The following is a 12,442-nucleotide window of genomic DNA, read 5'->3' on the forward strand; positions in this document are numbered from 1 at the left end:
CAAAGAGATCTGGGGCTTATTGTGGGAAGCAGATTGTTTTATATAATAATAAAACGGACTCAAAACCCCATACATAATAAAGAGTTTCATTTTTGAGGGAATATACTACATGTTTTGATAGATCATTGGCCTGAAGATGACAGACCAAGTTTATGTCGAAACATTCAGTATGTCCCCAAAGAAATAAATCACTTTATTATCTATGGGGTTTTGAGTCCGTTTTATTATTATATAAAACAATCTGCTTCCCACAATAAGCCCCAGATCTCTTTGGTACGTGACTGCCATCTAGCGATATATATAATTAATAATAACAATAGTTCTTTGATTTTTTTGAAACACGATTGATCGTAATGTGTACCCTTCAATGTAACTATGATATCAACCTTACCTGCTACTCAACCTAGTCAAATTACGAGCTGAAAAGTTTACTCACTTTGTTTTACTACATGAAAATCAATATTAGATTCCAGCTTATCCAGAAATTATATATCTTTGCTTCGTTGGTGTTATTCAACTTCTTCACATTTGAAAGCGGGCTTGTGAACCTGCAACTGATATGCAGGTATCTTGTTTTATATAAAGAGAGTTGGATATTCACAGACAAGTTGTTTGGTATTTATAAATAATCAAAAATCATTGCAAAGCATTTTCAAAAACAAAGCTCAAGTTTTCAATGATGATATCGATGATAAAGCTATAGAGTGGTTGTTACATTTCCTCATATGTCGAACTATAGAGAAACAAAGCTCAAGTTTTCAATGATAATATCGATGATAAAGCTATAGAGTGGTTGTTACATTTCCTCATATGTCGAACTATAGAGAAACAAAGCTCAAGTTTTCAATGATAATATCGATGATAAAGCTATAGAGTGGTTGTTACATTTCCTCATATGTCGAACTATAGAGAAAAGAATGTGATTTTGTACCTTAGAAGAATGAGATTGAAAGATATAAAATGTTCTTACGTTAAACATTATGAAGAAACAGTAACAAATTTGTTTGGGAAAATGGTGAAAATTTCGAGATTTTGAAACTTGTAATATAAGAAATAAAGATTTTCCACAAACAATATGTACGAAACTGAAACATTGTTTGAAGTTAAGCACAATGGGCTATCTGTGCTTTGCCCACCACAGGTATCGAAACCCGGTTTCTAGCGTTATAAGTTCGCAGACACACGTGCCACTGAGGGGCTTATAAGAAGAACACGTGAAACAGATCACAAACCTGCTGGAGGTTTAAAGAAGTGAGTTTTCTTTTCGAATATGACGACCATTATCATGTTGGCATTAACAGCGTTTTTCTCGTAGCGCTATTCTCGTATCACCTAAATGTAACCTCGAGAGAAAACGATGTTATGAGAGGTAAGTATTGACAGAATTACATGAACACATTCAAGCAGCTTAGAAGCTCAATTAAATAAGGTAAAAAGGTTGGCAGCTTGCTTTGTATGTAGTTTCATATATCTATTTCCATATATATATCTATCTATATTTATACATACACAAGATAGAATATATAGGTGAAATAATAAATAACTTAATAGCCATATAAGTTGTATCGAGTATAGATAGATAAAAATCTGACTCATCGGCGCTTTTTCAGTAAATAACCTATTGTCTCGATGAGTCACATGACACCTGTTGTTATGACAACCAGAGAATAGATGCTTTGTTGACGGAGCTTGCTGGTACTGAATCTTTTCAGTACAATGAATTTAATCTGGAAACCTTGGCTTATAAATATTTTTATTTCAATGAAAAATGACAAAACATGCTCTAAACGTTTTTGAAAACTCGCGTGTTTACTGACACGCAAATGGAAGATAACAATGTATGTATCATATGTTATTGGTTGAAAATTTTCCGATCGATTTTATGAACGCATGGTCACAACAGTTATTATTACAGATCATGATTTAAAGCAAGACATTATGATGTCATGCTTCGACATAGTACATTGTTAGCAATACTGAAATCGGTCGTTGTTTTGACACGTTTGTCTTAAAATTTGCAGGTATATAAATATTCCTGTGTCACTATCATGCTGTTCGGAAATCGAGTTTCACCGATAGAAGAGGTAAGGTAAAAAAATTAAAAAATGTAAGTGTAAGAACGTTTCAGTGGTAAATATTGACTTAACTCAGCTGATTACTCCCACTACGTCTTATTCTAAACTATGCATGATTGATCAACAAGTGTACATCAAAAATCACCCTTAGGGTTATTAGTTGGCGAAATGTTTTATCTAACTGAAAGACCAGATTAATTCTAGTGTCTTTTGGAGTCCATCCCGCACTAATTTCAACCCAACATAAGGTAGTGGTTTCAATAAAGATGGCAGTCAGTGTAAAATATGAACAGACTTCCGATTTGACCTTCTACGCAGCAGCCTCTCCTCCACAATCATATCATAAAAGTGCAGCGTTTACTTCGAAAGTGTAGGAAAGACATCGATCGTTTTGTTTGTTTTTGTTCAATAGAAAAGCCACATTGGGCTATCTGCTGTGTCCACTGCGGAGAATCGAACCCTGGATTTTAGCCTTGTAAGACTGAAAATTTACCGCTGTTTCACCAAACAACGGGAGACATAGAATAGTTGATATATGCTTTTTAAAAATAAGTCTTATGACTCTTGCCTAAATTTATTCTTTTTTTTTACATTAGTTTCCATTGGATCCTAGTGTACCTGGTAGGTGAGTTATCATATAATGAAAAATATACTATTGCTGTTCGAATATAAGAGTGATGATCACAATTAATGAAATAGAGAGAGGACATATCCCTCCGTCTATGATCAAACCTCTGAAAAAAATTGTTAAATCATAAACTAACCTATATTTTTCACAATTGTGTTATTATAAGGGCCTCTCATAACCAGCTGAAGTTTTAAAGAACTTGTCTTCCGTCGGGAAGACCTTACTAAAATAAGGAGTAAAGTAAAACTATATCAATCTTTTCACAATTTTCTGGGTTTTCAAAGCATTTTACTTGCTAATTGTCATGTCATTTTATTGTATAAAGGGAAAGGTTAGAAAGGATGAGAATTTAACGAATTTTAAATTTTACTAAATCTAAATGAAACCTTTCGCGGTCAAATGAATTCTCGGAAGATTTTTTTGTTTGTTATTAGACAATTTTCCTCAAGTAACATATATTAAAACTATTAATAACCTGAGTCTTTCACCAATTGTTTTGGTCACGGTTCTTTATTGTAATGTTAAATAATTTAGAATATTCACTGCACAAAACACAAAACGAAATTTTCATTTTAAATCATTAGAAGTTGAAAAATTGGAACATTTTTTTAAATGTTAAGTTAATCTAAAAGACAAAAATCTTCAGGATCAAAAATAGATAGAGTTCAAGGGAATACTTTACAGGATCCATTTTTTATAGTCGGTTAGTAATCAGTAACAATATACATCAAATACAGAGAAATAAAATAATTCTGTTGTTGGAAAATGCTTCCATTTTTGGTTTTTCTTTCGAAAAATTCAAAACATGTAATGAAGATAATATAGTACTATGTCAAATGTAGTGCAACGAAACTTGATGTATATATATATATATATATATTAATGGACAAAACAGGCACAAATAAAAAACGAAGTGGAAGATGCTGCATAAATTAAAAGGACCCCCATGGCGCAGGCTATAATGTGGGATATAAAATGTGTCCTGGGTTTTGGTGGTGACTGCCGAAGCAGGGCAGGACCCACAATGCGTTGTGGACACACCGTCTACCAGTCTTAACCTCCGTTCGCCAGTCTCGCGTGTTGAAGAAAATAAAACAATAATAATTATCAAAATCATAAAAAAATGTGAATTAGTGGAGGAAGATGTGAGTGATGAAGCCCATAACGTTCAACATCTATATCACCCTTCACTACCCGCATTCAATAATTATCAAAATTATAAAAAATGTGAATTAGGGGAGGAAGATGTGAGTGATGAAGCCCATAACGTTCCACATCTATATCACCCTTCACTACCCGCATTCAGTTGTGGGAAGGTAACTGTTTTTCACAGTAATAAAAGAAAAGGCAAACGAAATAAAGTTCTACTACAAGTGATAAGTAAAATAAACTTATCTTCTGAGGCTGACATTCCAGCCCCACTTGTAGTAGTAAAGTCCTAAATTAAGTGAGTTTGTAGTACAGTAGACAAATTATATTAGTATAAAAAGCCCAACCAAGTTGTTTAAATTAGTATAACTTCCAACCACCACCCATTAAATGTACTCGTAGAGTACACTGTAACTACCAATGTAAGTACTAATTTTCTATACACACACACATATTATATATATATAAACAACTTCGTTTATCCAAAAGGTACTTAAGTCGAAATATCTCTTTGGTTGCCATACATTTTACATATGTCAAACCACCCTATTGTAAAAGGCAAAAATAAAATTATTGAAATGTTGAGAAATGTATTGGACATTGTTCTGAGACCTTTTATTTCGAATTGAAAAGTTATATCAGAGACAGTAAAGATTTTGTAAATCAGTTACCTAAAAAGGTTGAACTCAGTCATTTCTCAGCGTCATTTGATATTGTTGCTTTATATCCGAGTATTTCGCTGTTTCACATGATTTATTATGTATATCTGTTGGAATTCTGTTTGTCCAATCTAACTCTCAAGAACGCTTCAAAATGAAGTACAACTTGACGTCATGCGGAAATGAATGAGTACTGCACATTGAAACACACACACACACACATATATATTATTTAACGTTTTGACTCCCGACCCCTTACTTTTGTTCTTTTTTTATGTACGAGGGGAAAATATATCATCACGATTTACTCTTCACCACATACATACTACGCTGAATGGATCTTTTATTGGAACATGATGCACTTGACTCTGCTTGTATTGTTTCAACAATATAAGCTACTGGAGGTGGTGTAATAGTGTGAGGAAAGTTCCTCTAACAGTTGAATATTCTTTGTTTATTTTTTAAATGGCATGTATCATCCAAAGTGCATATGAAGGTTGTTCCTGATCATGTACACAAAATACACCTGAAGGTTGTTCCTGATCATGAACACAAAATACACCTGCAGGTTGTTCCTGATCATGTACACAAAATACACCTGAAGGTTGTTCCTGATCATGTATACAAAATACACCTGAAGGTTGTTCCTGATCATGTACACAAAATACACCTGAAGGTTGTTCCTGATCATGTACACAAAATACACCTGAAGGTTGTTCCTGATCATGTACACAAAATACACCTGAAAAAATAATTAACTTTAACAATCTTGTTATTAAAACTAAATAATGATTAAATATCAGATCACAAAATGAACTAAATAATAACTCTTACACTAAACAGTCATGTATATCCAAAAGGAATAACAAGTGTTAGAGGAAATTTGGAATATGGTTGGATGTTATTCGGTGGAGTTATGTGTTAAGTTTTCAAAGAAAAGAACTCCGCCGAATAATATACAATCATGTTTCTCCAAGCTTTATTCAAATAACTCTCTCTTTTTTTTGGAAATGTGAATGTTTTATAATTTCCTAACACTATTCAATGTATTTTTGTATTAGTAATTATACTAAAGATTGTTCCATTCGTTATTATCATAGAGTTACTGAAGATGGAATATGTGTGATTCCGAAACGTTCATTAAAGATGTTTGCAATTGTTGCCTTGGCTCTATTATTCACTATCATACTAAAGGGAGTTTTGTTTGTTTGAATTAAAAACTTTTCTTTTAAAGACCATTAATAGGATTGTGATTCAGTCATTGTGTTGACCAAAGAAAATGACTGAAATCACTGTCATGTTTTTTTTTATGAATCAAATCTGCGCAATACAAGCGTCTGTGGATTGTTGCTTTACTCTCTTGGAAGAATCCTTGTCCAGCAGAGAGGAAATTCGGCATTGTGGCGTGTACATGATCAGGAACAACGTTCAGGTGTACTTTGTGTACATGATCAGGAACAACGTTCAGGTGTACTTTGTGTACATGATCAGGAACAACCTTCAGGTGTATTTTGTGTACATGATCAGGAACAACCTTCAGGTGTATTTTGTGTACATGATCAGGAACAACCTTATAGTTAAAACAAATTTCGTTACGTAACTCGGTAATAGTTATGCATTGTGTGTGTAGTTCAATTGTTGCAGTATTGTTGATGTCATCTTTCTCGAAACCTCTAAAGTTTTTCTCTCTATGTGAGTATTGTTACATCATAGGGTCTTGTAATATGTAGAAAGTTCGAGGTCTCAGTTGAGCAAGATATATATATATATATATAGGCGACCAAGCAAGCACAAGTAAGTAAAGTTCAGTAAATAAAATTACAGTCAGTTAGTGGAAGAAAACGTGAAGTTGGCCGGCGTGTGAGTGACTAGCCTTAAAGGATGATTTCTATAGTGTGTTTCATAGTTGCCTTGTAACAACAGAGATAAGAAAAATAATTTTTCTTGTCAATTCGGTTTTAAAGTAACTGAACCATCCTGTGTGGACTCTTGGCGAAAAATAGAGACAATTATTTAAAGCTCTGGATACAACTGTGGTAACCAAGAAAAGTTAAGTAAAGGAAGTTAGAAAAAGTGAAGTTAGGGAAAGTGAAGCTAGACTTCATGATTGTTAGTTCAGCCATAACAGGCGATATTTTAAAGTGAGCTTCACACTTTAACAGAGATAAGGAGAATAATTTGCCTTGTAAAAGGGTGTTCTAAAGCAATTAAACCAGCCTGTGTGGACTTTAGCGAAAAGAAGATAATTATTTAAAGTTCGAGATACAACTGTGGTAACTCATGGGGTAACATGAGTGAATCTATCGCAGATTGTATAGTAAGAAACAGAGCAGAGAAAAATAATTAGCCTTTTCAGTTGGATTCTAAAGTAACTGAATAAGCCTATATGGACTTTTGACAAGAAAATAGATTTATTTAGAGTTTTAGATACAACTGTGATATCTTATGGTGTAAAGGACTTTTGTACATACGTTTGACTTGTTTTGAATATATTATTTTAAAACAGGTGGATTGTGTGCTGCCCGTTTATTGTTCGAATTTATTGCCAATAAGTCATAGATACCTACTGTAAAAGAATTCAAGCCACTCATATTTAAAACCCTGACATTGTGTGCTGTCCGTTTATTGTTCGATTTATCGTCAACAAGACATAGATACCTACTGTAAAAGAATCCAAGCAACTCGTATTTAAAACCCTGACATTGTGTGCTGTCCGTTTATTGTTCGATTTATCGTCAACAAGACATATATACCTACTGTAAAAGAATCCAAGCAACTCGTATTTAAAACCCTGACAATTCCTTACCTTAGAAAACAAAGTCTTATTGTTAAAACCCAACTTAATAAGCTATTCGGATCTTTCTACCCCCAGATTAAACTCCGTATTGTCTTCTAATCGTCATTTTATATCAGTAACTATTTTAGAAGTAAAGATATTTTACCTTCACTCTTACGTTTAAAGGTCGTATAGATTATACATTTGGTAGCTGTAAGCCCACCTAAATAAGCAAGACTTCTAGCCATTTACAAGTACTCGCTTTAGAATACCACGGAGTTTCTAACAGAACTTAAACTTCAAACTCCACCTAACGATCCTGTATATTCTCACAATGAAACGTCATCACAGCCCGTTTCCTAAGAAAAATTTTCGATTCTAACTTATGATCACGAACTGTTCATAAAAGACGATTTACACATCATGAATGAAAATTCAAGCCTTAATAGAAATTCTAACTCTTTCCCCCTTGCTTTATTTATCTAGCTCTTCTTTTTTTTTAGGAAACTGAATGTTTTATAATTTTCTAACACTATTCGTTGTATTTTTATTTTAGTAATTATACTAAAGATTGTTCCTTCCGTTACTATCATAGGTTTCTTGAAATTGGAATATGTATAATTCCGAAATATTTATTAACGATGTTTACATTCGTTGCCGTGGTTCTACTATCATTATCAGACTTCGTTTTCCATCAAATAAATCAATTCGTTCTAGTATGTTGTGGAGTCAATGCAACATTAATTTCAACATAAAATAAAGTAGTGGTAGATGACAGTTTAAAATACGAACAAACTTCCGATTTGACTTTCTACATAGCAGCCTTTCCTCTGCTATCATATTATCTGATATTATTGATCTTAAAAGAATCAAAATGTGCCTTGTCATTTTAAGGTAGATAATATAAGAATGAAAATATGCCTTGTCGTTATGATAATATATATATATTGTAATTAGGCATTAATTTTATTCGCTGTAATTATATGTAATTATGTGTATTTTCACTGATGAATGGCAATGAGAATGCTAAAGCCAAGAAACAAGGAAAACGAGACTGAAGTTAACTAAGAACGTATAGCATGTAAAAAATATATGTATATTGTAATTAGGCATTAATTTTATTCGCTGTAATTATATCTCTTTCTCTTTTACATTTTCGTACAGAGAAAGATTATTTGTATTTGTAAAAAGATTATTTGTAAAAAATATATGTATATTATTCTAAAAAAATAAAGATGTTTTGAAGGATATAGGATATAATATATATATATATGTGACGTTAATCACAATCATAATTTATATATACACACATACACGCAATAAATGTGTTCCTTACCTACACATACACAAGTGAAATATAGGCAATGCAAGACATGGATTGACAGCGAACACACTAAACATGCCATTAAAAGTTTACTTCTATGGCACAATCCTGTACGTATTCTCTAGAAATATGTTAATATTTCTTATTGAATTGGCACATATACCTGAATGTTCTCAGAAGTTGCACTGAATAGACAACAGCCTTGAAAACTGAGCATGCGCACTCTTATGGGTAATTTACAGAATTTCTGGAAACTCAGATTCAGACGTTACGGAGCATGACGTTGGTCATAACCTTGAACTTTTTTGGAATTACAAACAATCAAATACATTAAATACATTTAAAACTCTTTAGACATAATGAATTGAACAGGCAGTATATAACTCATATATCCACATTCAACTAATGTATCAGATACTCAAACTGTGCATGATCTATAAATGTATTAAGTAAAACGTAATATCATTTTCTTTGCTGATTTGAATTTTTAGAAAAATTAATAAAAACATTAAACAAGTTCAGCAACAACGCCATATCTCGAAACCAGAATAATCAGTGACGTTATTTTAAAACTAGCAGTAAGGAACAATTCATTATTTCAAATCCCCTCACTGAGTTAATTAATTAAACGGACTTTTTTTTTGTCTGCAGCTACCCACGACGCCTTTTGCACTTCTGCACATTGCAGCGCATGCTTTAATTAAAAGTTGATTTCCATAACAATATTTATTAATGAGAAATCCTAAGTTGACCTTCAGCGAACAATTAATCCATTAACTGATGGGAAATGAAGCAGTTTGTTCGAGAGTTAGAGGTTTAGAAAAATCATTAAATAACTTTCATTGAATGAAGGTTGAACTACATGAACAAGCCACGCTATATGCATCAAACATAAAGCATATAACCTATTTTGCCAGACTATTACTAACATCCACGTAAATTGACCATGTATTTTTAATTCATTGAAATCATTCAATATTTCAAACATCATTATTTCGATGATTTTAATAATTGTATTATCTGCTAAATAGTGTTAGCAGCCTCAACAGAAAACTGGATTCGTATATAGTACTCTTAAACATTCCTCAACTTCAACAAAGCCCTAGACCACCATAAGGTGCTTTCCTCAATAAATAAACAGATTCAAGAAAGATATAAATCTATACAAAGCATTTACCTAAATATAGTTATAACTTCAACATAGATACAATACTACAACTTCATAAAAGACCTAGGTCTGTTTAAAGTGCTCTCCTCAATAGTACTACAGATTGAAGAAAGATCAGATCTGTATAAAGTACTCTTCAACAATGCCACAGCGTTAACACAGATCTAGCTTTGTATAGAATACTCTCCTCAATAAATCAATAGCTTCAACAATACTACTACTTCAGATAGCTGGGTATGTATATCATTTTCTCCTCAGCAGTGTTAGCATCTTCAACAGAAATATAGCTCTACAAATAGTTTTCTCCTCAATAGTGCTAAGTACAGCTTCAACAAAGAACTGGAAACTCTTGATATATTTTTATTTTCTATCCTCTTGTCAAGGCAACCAAAATTTTCTCTTCGTAAAGTTCAAGTCGGCTAAGTAGATGATTACCATAATTTTATGTACAAATATGCCTTTTTATTAAACTGTATTATTTATTATTACTGACATATCCCATTCAGATATCTGAAATGAAGTTTGTTATGTTAAAATAAATGTACAAGTGTGGAGCTTAGAGCGAGAAAAAGGCGATATAGCTTCGAAATACACATTCCTTAACACGAATTAAATCCGACTTAGTATACGAAAATATAAGTTTTCTGGTAAAGAAATGACTTAATGTTCATAATGGGAAACAAAGTAACTGGAGTCATAGATAATGGCTAATCGTATACGGACATAGCCGGTAAATAAGAGTCAAACTACAAATAACAGAGTTGATTCTAGGAATTACCTTAAAATCATTTTCCCTTTCACATCACATTTGACTCATGTATTCGTATCAGTTGTAAAAAAAGACACATCAATATGTTATTTTATGTTGAAACAGCAGGATTCATTCAGATCACGAAAGATTATTTGAACTAAAATATCCCTTCCCGATATCTCAGCGGTAAACTTGATGGCTAAAATTCAAGATTCGATCCCTGTTTGAGCACAGCATAGATAGTCCATTGCGCTTAACAACAAACAAATGTGAACCCAAAATATATATATTAAACATTTGATAAAAAATTTACTTTTTACTAGTTTCAAAAAATTACCACAGAAACTCGATAACATTTGTACCTGGTGGCTATGGTGACCAATGTTAGGTGTCCAAGTTCTTGACTCGCAATCTGAGGGTCGGTATTCGAATTCCCGTCCCACTAAACATGCTCACCCTTTCAGCTGTGAGGGCGTTATAATGTTTCGGTCAGTCCCACTATTCGTTCGTAAAAGAGTATCCCCAAAGTTGACGGTAGATGGTGATGACTAGCTGCCTTTTCTCTAGTCTTTTACTGTTAAATTAAAGACAGCTAGCGCAGATATCCCTTGTGTAGCTTTACGGAAATTCAAAACAAACAAACAAACCAAATTCTTCCTCATGTTCTATGAGCTAATCTTTAATAATTTCAGCCAGTATGAGTTGATGAATATTCTATGAGCTAATCTTTAATAATTTCAGCAGTATGAGTTGATGAATATTCTATGAGCTAATCTTTAATAATTTCAGCAGTATGAGTTGATGAATTTTCTATGAGCTAATATTTAATAATTTCAGCAGTATGAGTTGATGAATTTTCTATGAGCTAATCTTTAATAATTTCAGCAGTATGAGTTGATGAATTTTCTATGAGCTAATATTTAATAATTTCAGCAGTATGAGTTGATGAATGTTCCATGAGCTAATAATTTCAGCAGTATGAGTTGATGAATGTTTTATGAGTTAATCTTTCATAATTTCAGCAGTGTGAGTTGATGAATTGTCTTCTTGAAAGAAGCCAGCTCCATTTGAGAATAAAGTGTTTATCATAAAATGAACCTGGTCTGTAATAAGTGATGTCACTCTACCTTTATTTGAGGTCGTAAGCCCTAAACTATGTCAATAAAAAGTTGCCATAGTTAAGTGGTGATAAAAGCTGTTCATGGTTGTTTCCTTCTTTTTATTTTCAATACTCGTAAGCAGGTCCATTTAATGGAAGAAGTGTAAAATATAATAACAGACTACCCCCCCCCCTTTTTTTTTTTAACCCAGAGCAGAGAAAAGCAAACGGGAAAACTTTGTAACTCAGGTCGCGAAGTTCTAAAATAATCAATAATTATTTTATATCTTTAATTAAAATTGGAAAGGTATATGTTTTATTATTATTAAACTTATTTTTAAAACAATCATGAATGAGTTACAATGTTGACTAACATATTACTAAGGAACTGCGTGTACCATTACAACTAGAACTGTATATCACATATAACGCTCATATTCTGGTCCACGAATTGGACTTCCTCCCCTTTCCAAAGTTCTGTATCTAGATTCTATGACTAGTAAAAATATGCATATGTTTTCTAATGATCTCAGAAAAAGTTAATATATACATAAAAGTATTGTATACATATATAAATCACATTTTTACATCAAATCCTGATTTTCGTTTAGTTTTCTCGAGTTAGTGGAATACAACTTGAGGTTATTAATCAAGATAAGTCCGTCAATAACTCTTTTCATGCGACGTGAAATTATTTTGTTTTGGTTTGAAAAACCTATTAAGGGACTTGTTAGCATACGCAAATCAGAATTGTGGCCCCTCAGTGGCACAGCGGTATGTCTTCGGACTTACAACGCTAGAAACCGGATTTCG

The sequence above is a fragment of the Limulus polyphemus genome, unplaced genomic scaffold, assembly GCF_000517525.1.
Source record: "Limulus polyphemus unplaced genomic scaffold, Limulus_polyphemus-2.1.2 Scaffold39, whole genome shotgun sequence".
Taxonomy (NCBI): Eukaryota; Metazoa; Arthropoda; class Merostomata; order Xiphosura; family Limulidae; genus Limulus; species Limulus polyphemus.